Below are 24799 nucleotides of genomic sequence, written 5' to 3'. Positions count from 1 at the left end.
AAGCAGGAAATAATCTTTACTTAAAAGTGTTTTTGAGAGTATTGGATGAGGTTGTGATTGTAAAATGGTAAAATGCCTGGCAAATAGTGAGAATATAGTGTAATATATTAGTCTTGTTATTCTTAGCACTTCTCTTTTTTGATTGCTGATATCATCTTTAGTCTGAACTTGAGAAACACATCAACTTAGGCTGGATACCAGGTGATCTGACCATAGTCACCTACTGCTGTACCTGGTCATTAACAGTTATCAACAGTACCAGACTTTGATAATCCTCCATTTTTTGAAATAAGTTTTGCACCTGGCTTCTGATATTCCTCCTACCATAGTGGTCACTTATCTCACACCTAATTCCTGTTCATCTTCCCATCTTCTTAATATCAAAGTATGCCAAGGCTTCGTTCTTGGAACTCTCCTTTATCTGCACTCCCTTTGTCTCTTGTTTTTTAATATGAATATCTTGAAAAAACTGGATTAATTAAATCCCAGTATAATGAAAGTACAGTGTTGTATTAGTTTCAGGTGCACAATATAGTGGTTCAGCAATTCTGTACATTACTCAATGCTCATCATAAGTGTACTCTTAATCCCCTTCACCTATTTCCTACCCACTGTCCCTCTGGTAACCATCAGTTTGTCCTCTATAATTAGGAGTTGTTGTTTTTTGTCTTCTTTTTTTATTTGTACTTTGTTTTGTTTCTTAAATTCCACATATGAGTGAAATAATACGGTATTTGTCTTTCTTTCTCTAACTTATTTCACGTAGCATTATACCCTCTAGGTCCATCCATGTTGTTGCAAATATCAAGATATTACTTTTTTATGGTTGAGTAATATTTCATTGTATATACATACCACATCTTCTTATCCAGTTATCTGTTTATGGACACTTGAGTTGCTTCCATAACTTGGCTACTGCAAATAATGCTGCAATATATATATAGGTGTGCATACTCAAATTAGTGTTTTGTTTTCTTTGGGGAAATACTCCATAGTGGAATTACTGGATCATATGGCAATTCTATTTTTAATTTTGTGAGGAACCTCCATACTGCTTTCCACAGTGGTTGAACCAACTTTCCTACCAATAATGCATGAGGATTTCTTTTTCTCCACATCCTGCCAACAGTTATTCTTTCTTGTGTTTTTGATTTTAGCCAATCTGACAGGTGCAAGGTGATATTTTGTGGTTTCGGTTTGCATTTCTCTGATGATGAGTAAAGTTGAGAATCTTTTCATGTCTGTTGGCCATCTGTATGTCTTCTTTGGGGAAAAATGTCTGTTCATGTCTTGTATCCAATTTTTACTGGATTATTTGTTTTTTTGGTGTTGAGTTGTGTAAGTAATTTGAGTATCTTTTTAACGTCACATTCACATTGACTGCTCCCAACTTTATATCTCCCAAGTAAAACTCAATTTAGACTCACATATTCAATTGCTTATTAACATCTCTACTCAGATGTGTAATACACACAACACACTAATCATGCAAAACACTTGACTTCCCTCGAAAACACATTCTATCCACACTCTTCCCTATCTCTAGTTTCTAAAAAAAAAAACAAAAACAAATAAGAAAAAAAAACACACCAGAAAACCTGAAATTATTCTTGGTTCCCCTTTTTCCTCATGTACTACATTCATGCCATTCCATCAGAAAGCCCTACTGACTTCATCTTCAAAATATTTCCAGAACCCAACTACTTCTCGCTCAGTACCTCTTCTGATGCCATCCAGGTCCAAGCTACCATCATCTCTTGTCTTCATTTTTGCAAATGCCTCCTAACTGGCTTTATTGCTCCTACCCCTGCCTCCCTCAGTCTGTCCTCAACACAGTATTCCAAGTAATCCACTTAAAACTTAACTAAGATGCCGTTATGCCTCTGTTCCCATCCAGTGTCACTCAAATGGAACCCAAATAATAATTATAGTTGAGGCCACTTTCCTAACTTCTTGGACTTTTTTCTATTGCACACTCGTTCTCTAGCCATACTGGTGCCCTTGATTTTCCTTGAGTATGTTAGGCTCACTCCTTTCTCAGGGCATTTGCACTGGCTTTTCTCTCTGCCCGAATACTCTGCTTACAAATATTGGTAAAATACCCTCTCACCTCACTTCGACCACTCTATTTACAATGGTAATCCCTCCTTATCTCTATCTCCTTCACAAAGGTGAACTTGACTAAGACATTTGACTGTACTCTTTTTTGCAAACCAATTAGCACCTATTAATAGGCTCTGTATTTTATTGATTTTGTCTATTGTCTGATTCCTCAATTTGAATATTTCAGCTCCACCAGACCACCAGTCCACTGCTGTATTCTGAGTGCTAAGAACAACAGTTTTGGTAAATGGTAACAACAGCCCTGAGTGACACGTTAGACATTCAATCGGCACTGGTTGAATAAAGGAACAATTTGTTTATTCCTTATGAATTAGACAGTGTTTTGGCACCTTATTGCACCAATTACTGGAGTCAACAGGTATGGCTGCATACTATATAAATTTCAGTTCCTTTACAAGGCTGATTTCAAATATTTGGCGTGAAAATGCATAGATCTTGGTCTCTGTCATCTTAAACGTTTACAGTAACATTTCCTTCTGGGGTGTGTAGTTATGAAAATATCATCTTGGTTCTCATTCCCTGTTCTCCACCAAAAAGAATGGAGAATTGCTCAGCTGAGAGAAAAAAAAAATAGTATGTATTTTTTTTAATCTTCTCTTTAGTGTTTAGAATTCTGTTCTTTTCATTCTCACTTGTGACACCACTGGTATTGCAAACAATAGAACCCAATACTAAAATTTTCCTGCCATTTGGAATTCAGGCAATAGCTGCCTTGATTCCTGCTCTTCTCTTGCCAACAATTGGAGGAGCTATTACATTACATGCATGGACTGTCCAATGAACAGCAGGCCAGGTGTCACTTTGAGTGACAGCCTTCCAGTTTGCAAAAACTGTAATTCTGTTCATTCAATTGAGTGATTGTGTGGCTGTATGTCACTTTGCCTTCAAAATATCTCCTCTTAACTTGCACTGTTTTGACTGCATTCTGGAGTTGATGCTGTAAGGAGAGGGTGGTATATGCAGAGAGCACTGACAGTTTGAAGCATGTGCAAGCTGGAACATATCTCCTGCTGCAATGTTTATATCTTTGGCTAATAGTGATATAATTCCTCTTTCCTTTTTAAGTGACAGGTAGTTGGGATTTGTGCTTTTGTTCTTCTATAAAAGGAAAAGCAGGTTCGTGTGGTCTGTAAGAGTAGGATTCATCTAGTTTTAAGATTTGGATCTAATTCCTCAACAACATTCTTAGATTAACTTAGTTGAATGGAAATAATAAAACTATGGCTGTGCTAAACTGATTCTGTCATCTTACTCAAAATGGAGATCATTGTGTGGTTGATTTAGCTGCAGTTGTTCTCATTTGATGTTACTGTCAAGATAGCCACAATGATGAGCTTGGAAACGAAGTGGTATGTTTAATTGGCCACAGGTGATAGTCAATGGACTGGTGTTTTTCTTAGCAGCATTTAGCAGGGCTGTTTTTTCTCAAGTGTTCTGTGATGTTAAGTAAAAACATCTATATTGCCACTGACCCAGGCAGCAGTATAGTTGCTTTAGTTAGATGAACAATTTCCTAAAAATTGGGAAGACTTAACCATTCTTCAGAGTCAGACCTCGAGTGGGAAGAAAAGCACCTCTCTTTGTGGCAATCTGTTCTTTATCCAAACAACAGCAGCATCATATTATGAAGGTCTGGACCTTTAGGATGGGGACTGAGACTTCATACTTTCAGAGAAGACTTTTCTCTGGTCTGAGTTCTGTTTTAGAGAGATGAATGTGTCAGAGACTGCTATGCATTGCCAAAATTCATTTTCTGCTCTTTCTGGGGAAACAGCTAGACTTATTTTCCAGTCTTTCTTTGGTTATGTGAAGGTATATGATAAGAGTTTTGGCCAGTGAAAATCTGAGTAGAAGTGATCTGTGTCACTTCTTTGTCAAAGTGGTAAAGATGCAGATGTGTCTTCCCTATCTGCTGGCTGAATGGAGGCACTCCACGGACCTAGATATGGGTGGGACCATGAGAGAGAAAGATCCTGAATTCCTGAATGGAGACTGCTTGAGTAGAAACACCTGTGTTGCAGTGTAACATGCGCGTGTACAGGAGTTTTCAGTCATTGAGATTTTAGGATTTACTTGCAAACAACAGCTAGCATTACTGTCCTAATTAGCCTGTCAGCCAAAGGCTGAATGAAGAGGGAAGATTCTGGAGTAAATAGGACCAGTTGGACTGCTCTTGTAATTCCGCCTAATTCTACAGTTGATGCAAGCAAGAAAAAAAAAGAATTTTGAATAAATATTTACTATGCTACAACATAAATGACAAATTAAAAGGGACAAAGATAACCTCAATATTTTAAGCTGAGAAATTGGAACAGTAGTTACCTCAAAGAGTGACATTGGAAGAAGAGCTGAAGTGGGGATAATGATTATGAAGTGGATGCAGTGAATGTTGTTTGGTGTATGAACAATATGAAGAGTTGGAAATACAAAATGGGAGACTAGGTGAGAGGTTAGAGTGCAGCTTTAGATTTATGAGTCATTAACGTCTGCAAAGAAACTGAGAGGAATGGTAGATAAGAAGTATAATGGTAGCATAGATGAGGATCCTACTGTTAAAAGAGAAATAGGAATAGGTAAAGAAGGCAGAAAAATAACCACTAGAGACATATAAATGAAAGACAAATGAAAGAGCAATATAACATAAAAGCAGAGAAGAGAGTTTGCTAAGTAACTTTGCTTTGACTTTTTAAGGCTCCTTCCTGTAGACATACCTTTGCATGACTGTGAAGGATTTATATACCTATATATTGCTACTTTGTAATTTTTAAGGGATGGTCACTGGACTGGCCTACTGTAAGCCTAGGGCAAAAGAAGCATGGAAAGGCATAGGGCACATTTTGGGTTAGGTATATATTTCAACATCTATCACATATTTGTTGAGCATCTTTGATATGCTAAGCATTGAATAAAATGGGTAAAATGGGAGATGGTCATACTACTAGCCATAACACAGAGTCATAGGTGCCCTGATGTGCTTTGGGGATGCAAGGCTGGGGTTGATGAATTTGTTTCCCCTGAGACGATATGCCAGAAGGTGATATCAAAGCAAAGTAAATTTCAAACAGAGAGTGCACAATGAGCAAAGGCAAATAAGCACATAGATGGGAAAGAACTGAGGAATGGTGAGAGGTCATGTTTGGCTACTGGGTGATGAGGCTGGAAAAGGGAGGGCCTTTTGGACTTGTTCTGTAGCACTGTAGTTCTACTGAGGATTTTAAAAAGAGGAGAGACAAAGATCTCTGCTCTGGAAACATGGTTCTGGTAGACTTGAGGAGGCAGAATTAGATAGATATGGGAGAAACAGGAAACATGGAGAACCATTAAAAGACTATTGCAATTGTCAGGTAAGAAATAATGAGAGCTCAGTAAGTAGAGTGGTAGGCATAGGAAGGAAGAAGGGAACATATATGAACATGTTTTAGAATTGGAAATGGTAGAGTTCTCTGACAGACTAGATGTAGAAATGAGTGGAAAGCTTAAGAAAATTCAACACTGCTGCCTAAATTTGAGAAGCCATTAAAGGTGTAGGGCGTGAGAAATTGGTATTATATATTTAGATTATTATCCACTACATCTAATCTGGGGGAAAAATTGCCTCAGCTTCAAGGAATATCCAGAATCCAACTGCTTCTCATCATTTCCTCCTCTATTACTCTAGAGCAAGCTACTCTTCTCTTTTGCCTGGATTATTACAATGCCTTCTAGTGTCCCTGAATCTACCCTTGGCTTTTGATAGTCTATTCTCGATGCAATAGGCAAAATTATCCTGCTAAAATATAAGGGCAAGCATCTCCTCTTCTCAATATCATTCACTAGCTTTCTACCTTCCTCAGAGTAAAACCAAAATTCTCATATAATCTACAAAGAATTGTCCAATCTGCCATCCTTTATGTTCCCCCTCTCATTCACACATCCACAACCACACACCCATTCCTGCCATCTGGCTCCCTTAGCTACAGCTTCATTGGCTTCCTTGTGATTCCTATAATAGAACAGGTATATTTCTGCCTCAGGTCCTTTGCACTTGCTTTTGTCCCTGTTGGGAATGCTCTCTCTTGGAAACTTGTATGGTTCTGCGGTTTCACTTTTTTTCAGGTCTTTACTCAAATGTCATGTTTGCAGAGAGGCCTTCCCTTGTTATTCTACTTCAAATGTAAGCATGCCTTTCTTCCCCTTCTGTACTTAATTTTGATTCTTAGCACTTTTCATTGTTTCACATTCTTGATTTTTACTTAATTACACCTTGTTTAATAGGCTTCATGAAGGTGGGATTAAAAACAATTTTTTTCACTCTAGCAGGCAACAATGTTATTCATTAGAATTTCTCCAAAACACTTTCAATAATATTCAAGATACATTACATAAATAATAAAGTAACAACAAAATTATTATTGCTTTTAAATGTTGAAACTGGGATTGTAGAAAGAGTTTTGAGGACATGTATTATAAAAAGCATGGTCGGGAAATGTGTTTCTTAAATGAGGTAAGGAGTTGAGGCAGAGATCAGCCATGCCATCTCTGTGAATTCCAGATCTGCATTGGGAGGCTGGATGTACATGGTTGGTGAGAGGGCTGTAAGTCACTGAAGGACTCAAAGATCTCCTTATATTTATATGTCTTTGAGACAGTAAGAAGGAATTAATTCTTGCCTGTTCTCCACTCTAAGCCATGACACTGAAAATCATATGGCAACATACATCATCACTCTCCTAACATCTCCAAACAATTCACCAATGATGTAACTATAAACTGTCAGCTTTGGAGAAATGTGTTTTAGACAACAATGGAAGTGTATGTGGAGAACATTATAATTACGTAACAACCGAACTAAAGAATTCTAACAGTGAAGAAGGTGAAGATAATAAACACTTGGCCGTGCAGATATCACGATCACAAAAGTGGTTCTCTCAGGGTGAAGCTCATCAATTGCACTTCAGGCTGTGCTGACCTCTGCAATTTCCCCAAATGTGGGAAACTTGACTGCATAATCTGTTAGTAGGAGACTGCATTTGTGCTCCTTAAGAAAACAAAAACAAAAACAAAAACAACAAAAAAACAGGTGAAGATAATAAAGTCAGTCTTATGAACTGCATGATTGATTCATCCATTTGTCAACACTGATTGAATCTGTCCTTTGTGCTAGGCACTGTTTGGCAGATAGGGATGCAAGATTAACAAAAAATAATGCTCATTGAAGATAAAGCTCACACTGTAATTAGCATCACAGGCAGGAAAATGAATAATTATTTCACTGTATAAAACACTATGACAGAGTTATACAAAAGATGCTATGGGAGGCAATGAGAAGAAAATGTCTGATCACAAAGTCTTTTGTTTGCAGAGATCCAGGATGCAACTTTGAGGAGAAAAGCAGTATACAAGGTTTTGTGCATATATTTATAGTAATAATAAATGTAAAAATAAATATAAGGAAGCATAAAGTTAAACTATTTTTTATTAGTCAAATTGATAGTTGAATTTAAAGATGACGCAGCATTTTTATAGATGATTGTGTGTTCAGCAGTTGAAAATCTGAATCTAAAGCTCAAGATAGATGTTGGGGCTAGAAAGCAGTATTTTGATGTAGATTTATAGGTGATATAGTTATGGAAGTGAATATGATTACTCAGAGAACATAGAGGAAGATGATCCAATATCTATCTATCTATCTATCTATCTATCTATCTATCTATCTATCTATCTATCTATTAGATGGGGGGGAAGAGAAGCCTGTGACAGAAATGGTGGGAAAATATCAAGGGAGTTGGAGCCAATCCAGGAGACCCATTTTAAATATCAAGGAGGAAAAAAAATTGGAGAAGGAAATTTTCAATCCTGTCAAATGCTTTGTAGCATCAAATGAAAAGACTGAAATGAAATATTACTAAAAGAAAATACTGCAGATAGCTTCTTTAACTGATGGGTAGATTCAAAGTTTTAAACTGGTTTTATTACTCTTTAGAATATTAGGCACCTTCATACCTACAAAAAGTAACTCAGGAACTAGAGAAAAAAAAAATCATCAAATATAAAGTTTCCATTGTAGTCTTTCCATTGTATCAGCAAACACATTACCTGGTTTTTATTAGTCCAATAAAAGCTATGGCTTTTTCAAAAATTCAGGTTTGGATAAAGTCCACATGATTTTTGGATTTTCAAAATCTATTCAATAAGACCATAAGGAGGGTATAGCATGGATCCAATTTTATGGTATCTATATGTTTTCTCCAGGTCACTTGTTTCTTGCCCTCTTCTTTCCTAATATTTCCTATAGAGTTTCTCCGTGGTTTTCAAAATCCCGCTAGCATATTTTTGTCATACCCAACATTCATCTTATTGTGGGCTTAGATATTTTTGGAAGATCAAATCACTGAGCCTAATAAAACACAGATAATGGCATTTTAAACTATGTGGTACATCCATTTCTTAATGAATTTAGGGGCCACACTGTCTGGTAAATGGCAGAGCGGGCACTAAGGCAGATTTGGGCCGCTGGTGGGCATCAATGTGATTACTGGCTGGAAGAAATGTGGATGAGTTGGTCTATGTCTAATCCTTTTGTGGCTTCCTGTGTGACACACTGTAATGAAAACATCACCGCAAATTACAAGAATTGTCAAAATGGGCTACCAGAAAATTTTTTTCACTCTAGAGTTTGCTGACCAAAAATGTACAGTGTGTTGTGTTACATCTGTATGCTGCTCTTACTTAGTAGATGTACACAAGAGCTGAGCAATTAAGGCGTGGTAAGAAATCTTTGAAGTCAATGGATTGGGGGTCTAGCAGATAAGTGTTTCCTAAATGCAAATACAGAAATAGGTTGAAAGTCAAGTTTCACTCCTAGGGCTAAAACTCTTATTTGCTTTTGAATGCTAGGTATTCAGTTTATTAAAGACAGTTATACTGTTTCTATACTTACTATCTGTGATTTTGGGTGATTTAACAGTTAAAAACACAAACTTTCTTCTATAAAACTATTTAATCATTTAGGTCCTTCTAGAAAATTTATATATAAATACATTAATTGTTTGCTTGGGCCATGCAATGTAGGTTAAAGTTCTTAGGAAAATTAAAAGATCGTAATAGTGGTTTCACTATTGAAACCACACAACTAGAGTAATAAGTGTTTTTTAGTGATTTTCTCACTTACTCCTCCCAAGAGCTTTAGAGATCTGTAGTACTATCTTCCCATTTTACAGATTAAGTATCAGAGACAGGCACACACAGGCAGCAAAGTCAATGTCAGGGTTCAAACCCAGGGAGTCTGACTCCAGAGCTCATGACCTTGGCCACTCAACTAGTTTTTGCCTACCTGTGCATACTTTGTGCTGCCATGTACTTTATCTCATTTGAGTTTCTCAGCAGTATGAGGCAGGTGTGGAAGGACAACTATTCCTACTTTGAAGAAGAAGTTCACAATTACATGACTTATGCAGTGTCTCATAAAAAAAGGTGTGACAGATGACTAAATTCCAACTTTCTTAATTCTATTTTAGCCATTTGATATCCGTTAATCAACTCACTTCTTTTAGAGAAACTAGAATTTTTCCTGTAAAAAAACAATGAAATGTTCTATGTGCACTTTAAAAAATGTCATTAGCATTTCTCTAAAAGATAATAAAATATGAAAGCAAATCACACTTTTCTTTGATGCATTAATTCAACAGGTAGTTGTAAGGCAGTTTTGAAGGGCCAGAAATAGGGTTTATAGGTAGTAGCTGAGGTCATCAGAGAAAATACATCAGGTATTGTGAAAGCACCATGTTATGGTCAGCAAGGAATGAAGCCCTCAAAAGATTTTGATGTATATAATTAAGAGTTTGAAATAGTTCAAGACTGTTGCCCTTTTTAAAATAGCTACTCTCCCCAAACCTAAAAGACCAAATGAATTAAGCACACACTTAATGAATGCTTCACATGTCCAGAACAGTAGAGGAGGTCAAAGATGACTGAGACTGAGCTCCAGCTTTCCAGGAAGGTCTTGTAAATAAGGAGTAGGCAACATGGCAATAGCTTTAATATGAGACAGAATGTGAGAAGTGCCATAAGAAAAGTAAAAAATACAATGGGGTTCAAGAAAGGGTGAGAGCACATCTGGTTGGGGGCAATCTAGAAAGCTTTGTAGGGAAACATGTTGTAGGATGGGCAGGGTTCTGGCACCGGAGAGAAATGTGTGCTGTGAGGCTAGTGGGAGCTTGCAATCCACAAACTGAGAAAGTAAATGGAAGTTTATATTTTTCCTTAATTTTTTGAAATCACACTTATTTTTAATGGTTCTCTGCAAAGAAGAGAAGCATATACTGTAATTGAATGTAAACACTTCTAATTGATAAGGCTTTTCTTCCAAGGAAGGTGCAGAATTGTGATCAAGATAATCTGAATGACTGTCTTTTGCTGTAAGTAGGAAGTTAAAAAAAAAAAAAAAATGAGTGCCTAGGGGCGCCTGGGTGGCTCAGTTGGTTAAGCGTCTGACTTCGGCTCAGGTCATGATCTCACAGTCTGTGAGTTCGAGCCCCGCGTCGGGCTCTGTGCTGACAGCTCAGAGCCTGGAGCCTGTTTCAGATTCTGTGTCTCCCTCTCTCTCTCTGCCGCTCTCCTGTTCATGCTCTGTCTCTCTCTGTCTCAAAAATAAATAAACGTTAAAAAAAAAAATTAAAAAAAAAATGAGTGCCTAAGTAATTGGCCTTTCAAGAAAAAGTCACTGGTAAGTTAAAAATAGAGTTAGTAACATCTTTGGAATTTCTTCTACTTCTCCACTTCTTAGTACAAATGACAGAGATTATAAAAGCTTAATTTTGGAATTGAAAAATGGATATTAGTGAAATGAGTAGAAAAGTGTTTTTGAATATAGTTGCAATCTACAACTTTTTATAGGTTTATTCTTAAATATGGGTCAGTGTACAAAGGTCCGCTGCTTTTCACAAATATCCAAAACCAATTTTCTACCTGATAAAAATCTCACAGTTCATCATGCTAGAATGTCTGAGATTCATTAGAACATACCAAATACATTCCACTTATCAAATGAATGAAAGTACCAGAAGGTTGCTATGCTGAACACAACCTATATAACAAACATGTGTGGCAACTCCCCATGGACCTACTGCATTACGGTGGTAACAACAGTGAATTCAGTCCCTAAGCTAACAGTGTGAGACTCTTCCTTCTCTCAGGCCACAAAGCATTTCCTAGGAACAGTTACCCAAAAGTGTTCGAGTTATTAGCACCTAATTATGTTTTAGCTAATATAGGCACCATCACAGTACAAAATAAAAGAAATAGGAGGATGGAGAATCTGCAGTGAGTAAATGTAAATTTAAGAATGGTCAGATAGGTTTTACACAATATTGTCAGACTGATTTAGGTGAAGGCTGAAGCTGTTTTAGTGGACTCAAACTTCAATTCCTGAAAAGGAAGAATGGAATTTTCTTCTGAGAGAAAATAATGTTCTATTCACATGATTTAGGGCCCTTCTAATCTGTTTTTTTCTAGATTTGCTTTCAGGAATTTAGTGTACACTGAAAAAGAACTGATTATACGATGCTAATAGAACACTTAGAAATTCCTATGTTTAAATGGCTCAAGTTCATTATTTTAAGAGTTTAAGAAAATCATTTAAGGAGAATGTTAGGGTATTTTGTTGTTATTTCCATATTCAGTCCCCGGTTTGCCTTTATTTAAAGACACACTTTATTCCTTAGAACAATCTTAGGTTTATAGCAAAATTGAGCAGCAAGTACAGAGCTCTCATATAGCCCTGTCCCCACACAGGCACTATCTCCCTCACTACAGACATTCCACACCAGAGTGGTGCATTTGTTACAATCAATGAACCTACACTGACACATCACTATCAACCAAAGTGTACAGTTTACATTAAGGTTCACTCCGGTGTTGTATATCCTATGGGTTTGAACAAATGTATAATGACATGTATCTATCACTGTAGTATCATTCAGAATTATTTCACCATCCTAAACATCCTCTGTGCTCTGTCTCTGTCCCTAACTCCCGGCAACTATAAATCTTTTTACTGTCTCCATAGTTTTGCCTTTTCCAGGACATCATATGGTTGGTATTATACAGCACGCTGCCTTTTCAGATTCGCTTCTTTTACTTACTAATATGTATTTAAGTTTCTTCCGTATATTTTCATGACTTGATAGCTCATTTCTTTTTAGCACTTTTTAGCACTAATATTCCATTGTCTGGATATACCACAGTTTATCCATTAACCTACTGAAGGGCACCTTTGTTGCTTTCAAGTTTGGGCAATTGTGAATAAAGCTGCTATAAACACCTGTGTGCAGGTTTTTGTGTGGACTTGTGTAAACACCAAGGGGCATGATTGTTGGATAGTATGGTAAGAGTATGTTTGTTCAGTTTTGTAAAGAAGCTGCCACATTATCTTCCAAAGTGGCTGTATCATTTTGCATTCCTACCAATAACGAATTAGAGTTCCTGTGCTCCATATGCTCATCATTTGGTGTTTTCACCTCTGGATTTTGTCTGCTCTGGTACAGTAGTATAGTTCTAATAAGATTTTGTCTGTTCTAATAGTTTTAATTTGCATTTCTCTAAAGACGTATGATGTGGAATTTTTTATATTCTTATTTGACATAGGTATATTTTCTTTGTTGAGGTCTTTATTTAGGTATTTTGCCTATTTTAAAAATCATGGGTTTTTTTGTTTGTTTTTGTCTTAATCACTGTTGAGTTTTAGAGTTCTTTGTATGCTTTGGATACCCATGATGAGGGACCCTAACTAAGGCAAGCTAAGCTCCAAGCACAAGCCAGCATTACTGCCCCCTCCCACCACCAAGGGTGGGATTTGTGTGACATTCCTTAGGCAATCCTGGCTGCCCAAAGACAAAGGAAAGGACAGAAAACAAAAGGTTAAACTGATAAGATCTCCATCAGTTTACAAATATCTTAGTAAATTACAAGAAAAAGGCAATCTTATCAATAGTCTAATCTCCAGAAACCTACAGACTCAGTTTCCTGGAGATCCAACATCTCCCTCCCTTCCATACTGATATGAGGAACAAAGGCAAGAAGGAAATGGCAGGTAAAACTGAATTTCCTTATAAGCTGCAGCCCAATGACAAATCCTTGAGGCAGGCAGAGTAAAAAAGTTTCTCCAGGAACTCCCTACTGTCTTAATGTTAATGCTTTGCTAGAGGGAAAAACAGCTTTAGCTTGACAACAGCTAAGCCTCCAGTAATGTGTAAATCTTTAGCAGATGAAAGTCTCTTTGGAAACTCCCTCTTGACTTTATCTCCCCAACAACCACCACACCATAAAACGGTCACCCACCCACACTAGCAGTGCAGCTCTTCCTGCCCCCAGGTCCTGTCCCCGGGCTTTAATAAAATCACCTTTTTGCACCAATGACATCTTCAAGAATTCCTTCTTGGCGGGTTAGCTCCAGACCCCACAAACCCCACCATCACCCCAAAACCTCATCAACGATCCTTTATCAGATATACTTTTTGCAAATATTCTCTCCTAGTCTGTGGCTTTTGACATTATCTTTCACAGAGCATAAGTTTTTAATTTTAATGAAGTCCAGTTTATTGATCATTTCTTTCATGGATTATACCTTTCCTGTTGTATCTAAAAAGGAATCACCATACCCAAGGCCATCTAGATTTTCTCCTAGGTTGTCATCTAGTTTTACAGTTTTGCATTTTACATCTAGTCTGTGAACCATTCCAGTTAATTTTTGTGAAGGGTATGAAGTCTGTGTCTACATTCATTTTTTTGCATGTGGATGTTTAGTTGTCCAGCACCATGTTGAAAAGACATGAAATTTATCCATTGTTCTCCCGCTGCTCCTTTGTCAAACATTAGTGGACTACATTTATATGGGTCTATTTCTGGGTTCCCTATTCTATTCCATTGATCTATGTATGTGTCTATTATTTTGCCATTATGGGGTAATTTTTTCTAATAGTATGCAAATTATAATTACTTGTTATAGATTATAATTACTTGTTATATATTTTAGATTTATGAAGATGAAAGAAAAAGCTCTTCTTACATGTTCTTCATGTCAAAATGTTTTAGCTATATGAATTTTTTTCAAGTCTCTGAGATAATAGTAGGAGAACCAAACTTAGTTCTCTTTCCAATGAGTTGTAAAATGGAATACTTGAATTTCCTGAAGAAAAAAATTGGCATTTTGAGTCCTGGAAGGAGGCTTCCCTGCTAAGGAGGCTTTCCACTGCTAATTCTCAGACTCTGCACTGGATCCATTAACTTTCTCAAACTCCATCTACTCCAGCCTAGGGCACAGAAGGTTTCCTTGTCTAGGGGCTGGGGCTCTCAGGGTGAATCTGAATGTTAAGGAAACTATTCTGCTGGAATGAAGGGGTGAGGTGGGTGAGGGGTGAGTTTCTTTACTCCTAATTCTTGCCCAAGGGCAGAATCAGGAGGGCAGAAGCAAGTGCTCAAACTTCCCTTCTTTCACTATCTTTTCTCTTTTTGCTCTCCCTTCCACTTAACTAAGGACTCCTTTGCCAATACACTCACTGCAAATGTCGCGGTTCTATGATTTAAGTGTTCTTGAAACATCTTTTCAAAATACAGATTCTTAGGCCTCATTATCCAGAAGTTATGATTCCACAGGTATGAATGGGTTACAGAACTCTACCTTTTGATCAGACTCCTGTCAGATGTTCTAATGTGGATGGTTCCAGAATGCACTTTGAGGAATTTTGTCATAGAGGTAGTTTAGTACTAATAAATTAACTGCTACAGTGTTTTTTTTTAAGTACATAAAAATAGACAGAAAATATGAGCTAAATAGCATTTAAAATTCAAGATTTCACCAATTATAAATACAAATTATCAAATAAAATAGCTGTAATACTTCTGAGAGGTTACTACTTCTAAGATTCTCTGTCAGGAACAATGAATACACAAAGATGTGTATGCCCATTAATGTAAATAACAGATCCAGACTGTAATTAGGCTCATGAGAAGGTGCTACAAGTGGTGTTAACATTTACTGACAAAACTTGACCATGAATTTTCTTATTTGATATTGCTTATTCTCCCAAATTATGTTTTCTAAGTAAACACATCATTAATGGGCCTAAAACAGAAATTAAATTTTTAGACAGTTTGTTTCCAAGCACTGGTACTTTCTAGGACAGAATTTATGTTAAAGCAAACATTGATAGAACATGAGGGTGGAACTCATTTCACTAGTCCATGAGTTCATTTTGTGATTGTGAAATACTTTCTGATTTCATTTTTTTCTGTTTGTTTTGGTTAAAATTCCACACCACCTATGTCCAAATTATCTCAACGTGCCTCTTTCCTTCTGATCTGTATGTGTTTAGCCAATGTGTATTTTCAACCTAATATAGGATCTAATTCTTCATTGAAATGGTACTCACCAGAAGCTTTTTTCATTCAACAATGTACTGTCTTTTCTTTGAAAATTTATTTTGAAAGCTGTTAAGAAAAATGTAGAGCTAAACTTTTTATGTGTCAAAATGAACACATTGAATATTCTCCATTTAAAAACATTATGATCTTTAGTATTTTTCTAGGAATATATAAAAAAATATCTCCACCAATGATTAAATATATAATTAAACCTATTTTGGTAATAGTTAGCTTAATTTTATTATTAGCCTTTCAAGAACAATATGAACAAAGCTTTTTATGATCTGTCCCTGGAAAACGACTGTCAGCTGTCAATTTTATCACAACTCAGATCTCTTTATGGGTGAAATCCAACATTAGTAACTCCTCCTTCATCTCATGAACTAAGATAATAGTTCTGAATGTAATAACTTGATTTATCCATTTAACAACCGTTTACTGAGAGCCTATCTTGGCCAGGGCATTGTTCTAGGCACTTCATGCAAATGAAGCCATTCGCATTTCCATCATTCAGTTCTAATAACTTTTTCTATTAAAAACATTTACAAGCGTGAAGCTTTCACACAATTAAAAAAAATACACAATGTGTTATTGTTGGAAGGGGAAAATAAAGTCTTCTCCTCATCTTACTGTGTTTGTATCCAACTCTGCAGGATTAATTATTTTTCTCAGGTATTCAAAAGCATACTTTTAAATAACCTGCCATGCACATACAAGAATACAAATATACCTATAGACACCTTTGTATACACTGTTTATAACAAAATGGAACAACACTAAAAGTACTGTTTAGCAATTTGCCTTTAAATTTCAGTAAACATAAAATGAGGATCTGCATATGCCAATCATCTCACTCTTACCAGTAGATAGCCTCCTATTACTGGACATTAACTTACCTAATTTTCTTCTTTTGCTATTTACAATAATATTATATCAGATGCAGGTCTGCATATAATCTGACACTCTTTTGCTAATACTTATGTAGGGTAAATCTTAAAAAATCTTAGAATTGTTAGGTCTATAACAGATACATATAAAAGTTTTAATATGTACTATCAAATGATATTTAAATTTTCTATCACTGTGTAACAAATTACCACAAATTTACCACAATACACATTTATTTTCTCACAGTTTCCAAGGACCAAGAGTCTGGCATGGTTTAGCTAAGTCCTTTGCTCAGGGTCTTACAAGGCTGCTATCAAAGTGTCAGATGGGTCTGGGGTCTCTTCCGAGGCTTGAGGCCTCTTCCAAATTCACATAGTTGTTGGCAGAATTCATTTCCTAGTAACTACAGAACTCACACTGGCTTGCTTCTTCAAGACCAGAGGAGAGATTCTCTATTTCTGACTCTGATATCTAGACCTTCTATTAAAAAGCTCCTGTTATTAGATCAGGTCGGCCTTGGATATCCCTTTTAAGTAACTTACAGCTGACTGAATAATCTTACCTGCAAGCCCCTTCACTTTTGCCATGTAATGCAATATAATGAAATCCCATAATTTTTGCCATATTCTATTGGTTAGAGCAAGTCAAGGTCTTACCACACTAAATGTGAGGGGCTATACAAAAGCATGAGCCACTGAAAGTCATTTTAGAATTCTGTGTACCACAGTATTCAGTTTGTGTTCAATTCAAATTTGTATTCAGTTCAAAGTATTCAATTGAAAGTACCACACTAAGAGTGTCATAATAATTTATATTCTCCAAAAAGCAGAAACAGATCCATAAATGGTTTCTGTAAACCAGATCCCCATGGTCTCCAGAGGGGAGTGGCATGGGTGGCAAAATGGATGAAGGAGAATGGGAGATATAGGCTTCCAGTTATGGAATAAATAAGTCATGAGGATAAAAGGTATAGCACAAGGAAGACAGTCAATGGTATTGTAATAGGGTTTTGGTTTTATGGTAACAGATGGTAGACAGACTTGCGGTGAACACAGCATAATATATAGACTTATTGAATCACTATGCTGGACACTTGAAACTGAGGTAACACTGTGTGTCAACTGTACTTTAATAAAGAAAAAAAATCTGAAACTTTTTTGAGGAGGGCTTTACCAGTCAAGGTTTAGTCAGGCAAGGAGAGGCCACTCTATGAATTCCATGAATCAGCAATTTTAGTATTTGGAATTAGAAGCTTTTATAACCACGGAAGGGCAAAGGAAACATCTAGATGGCTGCCAGAAATGATTTCTGGCTGTTGCAACAACATGGGTGGTTCTTTACAATTTGCCAGTAAATTGCTAAAATCTCTCAGGAATTTCTGGGAAGCACTGACCAACTACCTCAGTCAGCAGCAGGGAAATAGGTGGGTGTCTAGAGCTAGTCAAAATCTCACATCTGCACACACATCTGGCTGCAGCAACCTCTGGAGAATGATGGTCCTTCCCCCTCTCCAGCTTCCATAATCCAGTATGAGTATGTCTTATTAGCATGGTTCCTGGAACATGCAATGAAAGGGATTTGGAGAAAGGTAATTCCTGGTTTCTCATCTTGATGAAAGGAACTTTAAAAGGAGGCTTGGTGATGCTGAGCTAACACCAGACAATCTAGTGACTATTTCCCACATCTTTTTCAACATTAAAAGTGATCAGTCTTCTAAAATTTTGTCATTCAAATAATTGTGAAAAACAGTTGTGTGTGGTTCGTTTTAACTTCCATTTCCTTGATTACCAGTAAGGTGAATCACCTGTTTGTTCTAGCATCTTAATCCAATCTGTTTAACAGTGGATATTTTATCTCTTAGAAGACACTGATATAAACTTGGGATGTCCAAACCTGTTTCTACATAAAGCATTCAGACTGCCCCCAGTTTCCCCAATCAACCACTGATTTAAAAGGAAAAGAAAATACAGCCAATTCTGGAAATCCAGCTTCATCTTTCAATTTCAGGGCTTTGTTAAAACTACTCTATCATAAAGAAAATACTTAAATACTGGCACATGCCCAAGGATCAGATGGCACAGATAACTCTAATGAGTTATATATAGGGAATAAAGGGAAAATAACATTTTTAAATCAGCGTCTTAGTGTTAAACTTAGAAGATATCAATATTGATTGTTGTACTTTACACTTAAAAGCTCATTTGAATTTCCTCCTTTTCACTTCGTATCTAGCAATAAACCATTGTTTCTAGACAAAAGTGGGTAACACACAAAAAAATGTTTTCTAGCCCGACCCCTATGTCATCAATAATTCAAAGGCTAAAAATGGGGCCTACTGGCAATCACTGCTATTTTAAAAAATCATTATGTTTAATTTCTACATGCTGTTTAGTCAAACTTGGAAAGTATATGCTAATATTTCTTTTACATAACATTTTTTGTTTCATATATAGTTTGGGCTCATTTTAGCTACTAAAATTATATGTTGTATCCTATCAAGCTTTGCTTTTATTTTAGAAATATCTATTATGGATACAGTGTTTAATTTAATCAACAGAAAACTAGGTGAACAGCAAATAAATTGCATTTCTTGGCAATCCTGGAAATGATTGTTTTTCATTTTGTTCATTATTGAATGTGTTTCGTGTACTCTACAAAAATACTATCTCAATTACTATCCACTGAGCAAGAATTCAACGCATTATATCAATAAAATACAGTAATATTTTTAGAATGGTCCTGAGCAATTGATTGCACACGGTGGAGAACTGCTAACTATAGTAAGAAATAAACCCCTAAAGCTCAATGGCTAAAAACAATAGAAGTTAATTTTTACTCATGAAACAGTCTGATGCAGGTGTTTCTGATCTGCAGGCATCTTTCCCCCTGTGTGGCGATTTAGGGAACTAGGTTTCTATTATCTTCCGTATATATAATCTTTGGAACATGAAACTTGTCCTCTGCATCTAGCTTGGAGTGGGAAATTCCCAGTAAAATCTTTCAATTGATTAAACTGCCTCTGGGAGAAGGCCAGACTAAATGTAAGGCACCTAGAAAAGCCATTTGGTTGGGCAAAATAACTCAAGGAAAAAAGGAGCTTTCCATAGGAAGATTCAGCTTTCCATAGGAAAGCCTGCAGTCTCAAGGAGTGCCCCTTCGATTGAAAGAGAAACATGGGATTTGTGTGTGTGTGTGTGTGTGTGTGTGTGTGTGTGTGTGTGTGTGTGTGTTAGAGAGGGAGGGGATGGTGGTAGTAGTGGTGGTGCTAAGAATGGAAAAAAGAAACAGAAAGAAAAACACACAAAAAAAGGAAATGTGAGCACATATCTTGAAATGAACTATGGTCATTTCATCAAAGAAACATATCACTTTTTGGGGATAAAATCCTATTGTCAAAGATTCCATGAGCCTAGTCTAAAAGCCTATGATTGCTCAAGATTTAAAACAGGTCTTTGGATTCTCTCCTTCGTAAGTGCAGGTGACTGACAAATCTGTGCAGTCCACATGGGGCTTATTCTAATGATCACTTCAATAGCAACCAAAGAGGACACTGAAAAAGAAAAAAATCTCTTATAGGATAGAACTGGGAAGATCTTCCCAAGGTGTGAAATTAGGGCTTACTAAAGGAACATCCCCATACTCTTCACTGAAAAACCTCATAATATTTGCCTAGTAGGATTTCAGAACTGCTACAGGCCAGTGGGTTTTTTGTGTCTAATAACTATCCTATTTTCATTGTGGTTACTATTCCATCACTGTGCAATGAGTGGCTGTAGGACAGATGGATTCACATTTGAAAGTGATTTGGAGGTGACTACACATCCCTCACAGATAATGGACTTTGATGAGGATGCCAAGAGAGTGGGCCCTCTGGCTTTCTCCCGTGAGGAGGGCTTGAATGGGATCCATGTGTGGAAAGAAGGGAGCAAAGGAATGCTTGGTGCTCAGAAAGGCAGACTGACAAACATATTGATGTTCTCTCAATGTTCCATCTGCTTCCCCATGCTTCCCAGCCTGAGTCCCTGACTGTATGGAACAGAGTTCCCTGCAGAGTGCCAACTCAGGGCAGGGCAGGTAGCATGGAAGGTAAGGCATGGAATTGAGAGAAAAGACAAAAAGTAGAAAATCTGAACATGTTATGGCACATTTTGCTTACATTAAAATTTACCTAGGAATAATACAGAATCCATCATCCATCTGATAGAAATGATAGTAGCTTACACTTACCGAGCATTCATGTATGCCAGCTTCTGTACCATTTAGTCATTATGCCCTGAGTTGGTAGTATTATTCCATTTTACAAATGAGGAAACTGACTTAGAGTGAAGTTAAGCAGCTTTTCAGTGGCACACAGCTAGTAAGTAAGTGGCAAAAATGATATAAATGACCTCAAGCAGATTTATAAATCAAGCAGAAGGCAAAGTGAGAAAAGGTTCAAAAACCAAGGGTAGAGTACCAGAAAGCTCTGTTGTTAACGTAATTGATGTGTTTGCCAGAAGGGGCAAAGTTAAGGGTCAAGAAGCACCAGAGACTGGTTATTACCAATTCAATTTTTGTGGAATTTTCTAACTAGGTGACAGTTATCAGTTATACGAAGGGATGTGTTTGTTTTGTTTTGTTTTGTTTTTTAGAGACAGAGAGAGAGAGAGAGAGAGAGACAGAGAGCGTGCATGAGCTGAGAGGGGGCCAGGGAAGAGGGGAGAGGGGAGAGGGGAGCGAGAGAGAGAGAATCCCAGGCAGGCTCCATGCTCAGAATGGAACCCGACACAGGGCTTGATCCCATGACCCTTGGGATCAAGACCTGAGCAGAAACCAAGAGTTGGACACTCAACTGACTGAGCTACCCGGGTACCCCTGAAGGTGGATTTTATGATAAAATTTACCTAGGCCTATTTTTTCCCTTTCTCTCTTTTTATATCTCAATTATGAACACATGTGAAATGTTTACTTGAAAAACATAATAGGCATTTTATAAGTCAAATTTCAAATTCCAGACTACTATAACACTACATAAAATTAGGACAGGACTTCAAATTGTACTTAAAAAAAAACATTGTATGCATAAGATATGTCATTCTTTGAAACAGACTCTTTAAAGTTCCCCTAAATATAACATTTTTTAAAGGAAAAAGTAAACAAAATACAGTAGTTTATCTTAAACTGCTATTGTTTGGTAATTTTTTTGCTTTGAGTGTTATACATTATTTTTGAAACTGATTTGCTCTTGGTGCTACCAAACTATAAATGCCATCAGGAATGAGGTATTATTGTGGCTACATTTTGTTATAAGAACTTCCAAATTTAAATGTGTCATGGGTGATATTTCCTTTTTCACTAGATACTTAATTTGGTGTCAGAACCCTTCTTTTATTTATTTATTTTTTAATTGCAATAGAAGTCACCCATTGCTCTGGATTCTTTTCCTTATTTTAAAATTTCAAATTCTACTATTCACATTACTAGAAATTTAAAATATAAGAAAAGTAAATAAACTACAATAACACTATGGTCAAGTTAACTTTTGTCTGATCCTTTCCATTAAAAATATTCATAATTTTAAAAATATATGCCACCTCTAAAAACATATATACACATAATTTATGCTGCCACTATATTATTAATTTTCTTCTCATTTTCCCAATGAAAGATGATGCACACATTAGAAACAGAACCTAACCTAAAAGATATGGCTACGATAAACATTTGAGTTTGGAGTCCTTCCTTAAAGCACCCTAAACTTCATAAGAGATGCCCTATAGTGTCAGACACAGATTCTCTTGTGATGGATGAAAACATTTCTATCCTTTTAGTTATCATGAGAAGTTGTTCACTCTAAGATTCACGTTCAAAACTCACAGTGCCAACTAAGATTAACACCTATTTTAGTTCAAACAAATACCTCTTGTTCCAGAAATGACTTCACTGATGTGACCTAATAGGTATATCATGCCCAGTGGAGTAATCTTATCTTAGTATGGTTTTTTCTACATTTCTCATCACTGTTGCACAAGGGTTGACTTGTATAACATTAATAATGTTTTCAAAATCTATGCAACAATGTAATGAACTCAGAGAAGGCTGTACTGGCATAAAAAGTGCTGAACAGGCACACTCCAATTAACACGGGAATCTTTTGCGATTCACATCAGAACTTCAAAAGCAAATTATATGCGTCATTATTTTGCATTGTATTCCCTGGGATAAATCTAACAATATTAATGAAATATCCAAGGAATGAGCTAAAATTCTAAAGGACAAATAAAATGTCATCTTGCCTCTCTGTATATACATTTGTTGCATCTACCCATGGAAATTGTGGCTCTAATGAGTGAATTCTGAAAAAAGAATTCCACAGTTGGATTTTGAGCCTGAAATTACACTTAGTGTTACATGACTGGTAACCCTCATAAAAAATACGAGGTTGGGGCGCCTGGGTGGCGCAGTCGGTTAAGCGTCCGACTTCAGCCAGGTCACGATCTCGCGGTCTGTGAGTTCGAGCCCCGCATCGGGCTCTGGGCTGATAGCTCAGAGCCTGGAGCCTGTTTCCGATTCTGTGTCTCCCTCTATCTCTGCCCCTCCCCCGTTCATGCTCTGTCTCTCTCTGTCCCAAAAATAAATAAACGTTGAAAAAAAAAATTAAAAAAAAAATACGAGGTTAAAATTATCCCTCTGACCATTCTAGAAATATATTTTTAGGTTTCCTATAGCTTTTAAATAATCATATATAAAATGAATATTAAAGAGAAAAGATCTTGATTAGTTTTTAAAAAAAAATTTAACTGTAAAGCTCATTAAAAAATAATAGTGCCCTTTTAAAATATCTTATTATTGGATATATAATAATTTTTAATTTTTCTTATTATTTTAAATAATTCAACAGGAGATAATATAGGTAAGCTTGATGAACAAAAGATCACGATGTGTTTCATTTATCTAATCAAGACAAATGAATAAAATATGAGTTCACTCAAGTAAACACCCCAGGTAGACCACAAACTTTAGCTGTAAATAGGGTTTTAAAAAGTGAATTCAAGAAGGGGCGCCTGGGTGGCTCAATACATGAAGCATGTGACTCTTGATTTTGGCTCAGGTCATGATCTCACAGGTGATGAGATCACGTTTGGGATTCTCTCTCTCCCTCTCTCTCTGTCCCTCCCTGCTCATGCTCTCACTCTGTCAAAATTAATGAGTAAACATTAAAAAAAGGGGAACGGAATGTTACAGTAGAGATAGCCTGGGGCCATTAACTGCTTGAATGATCAGCACTAAAAATAATAAAACAGACAAAAAGATTTATTCATTGTGTCTAGAATATTAAAAAATATTTGGTGACACAGCAAAGTAATATTAAGCTTGTGAGCAGGTATCTGATTATTAATTTTATCAACATTTAAAAATATATTTTTTTGACCATGAAAAGATACATATTTAAAATGATGCCATAATCTTTTCAATGTCTGCCTTCACTTCATGAGAATGAGATCTAGCTGTGACTCCACAGATAGGGGTTGACCCTCCCAGAGGGTCAGGCTTCCAAGGTATGAAGCTTGTGATCAATGCTTCAGCACACTCTATTAAGAAAACGATTATTAAGAACACTGGCTGGAATGGGCATTTTCGCGGAATTTATTATAGATAACATTGTATTTCTGGTGGCATTACAAGGGATGAAAGCTCCATTAACCTGTTAAGCACAGAGGGTATAAAAATGCTAATAAGTAGAAAATCACAAAGACTGGGAGGAAAGATTTTACTGCAGTGCTGTGTTCTAAATGGATGAGAGAAATTCAGAAAGCTGTTTGTACATGGAGCTAGGTCTTAATCTCTTTGTCATAGAAAGGGAGGGACTTTCTGAAAATGGACACCTGCTTAATCTCCTCCCTTCTCAGGAAGCCCTCTGGCAGCAGAACAAGTTATGTGACTCCAGAGTGGGCATGTAGATGTGGACCTTGGCTACACTTCCCTGCACATATTGCTCTCTGCAGAAGTCTATGCAGTCGTATGGTTGTCCCTGGGTGGCCATCTGTGGCCATTCTGCAGCATGTCAGTACTCACAGAGTGCCTCAGATGTTATTCTAGAGAACTGGCAGTTTCGTTTCCATTCATGCCCTTTGGGAGGTGAATGTGTAGAGTGTGTAATAGAGACAAGGACTGGCCCTCAGCAAAGGTGCAGGAGACATCAATCTATGTGGTGATATCTGAGGGGAAAGAAGCACTCGCAAACGGCCAGTCTTGCTTCAAAGGTGCCATGAAGAATGAGAACGAATGAATATGGTCTCTAGGTGGGCTGATGTGGAAAGGCAAATTCCATTGGCTGATTTCAGGGCAGCCAGAAATGTTCACTGATCCCAAATCTCTCACTTTTTTCACAGTCCTTGTTCCTGAAATC

General features: G+C 36.8%; 1 long non-coding RNA gene and 1 other non-coding gene across 3 annotated transcripts in view; one reads left to right on the top strand and one right to left on the bottom strand.

Annotated features, from left to right (window-relative positions):
* LOC113603357 (uncharacterized) overlaps positions 1–24799 on the bottom strand; it is a 159390-nt gene that overhangs the window by 27086 nt on the left and 107505 nt on the right. Inside the window, exon 4 of one of the 2 annotated variants that reach the window (XR_003424924.2) lies at positions 3660–3821. The exons of the other annotated variant lie outside the window; for it this stretch is intronic. This is a non-coding gene — a long non-coding RNA (uncharacterized LOC113603357). The remainder of the gene's footprint in view (positions 1–3659; positions 3822–24799) is intronic. 2 annotated transcript variants of the gene reach the window in all.
* On the top strand, positions 6986–7147 carry LOC113594903 (U1 spliceosomal RNA). Its single transcript, XR_003415390.2, has one exon. It is a non-coding gene; the product is annotated as a U1 spliceosomal RNA (small nuclear RNA).

This window comes from Acinonyx jubatus, chromosome A1 (assembly GCF_027475565.1).
Source record: "Acinonyx jubatus isolate Ajub_Pintada_27869175 chromosome A1, VMU_Ajub_asm_v1.0, whole genome shotgun sequence".
NCBI classification, from domain to species: Eukaryota; Metazoa; Chordata; class Mammalia; order Carnivora; family Felidae; genus Acinonyx; species Acinonyx jubatus.
Note: the sequence above shows the minus strand (reverse complement) of the source record. Positions and strands in the feature narration are given on the sequence as shown.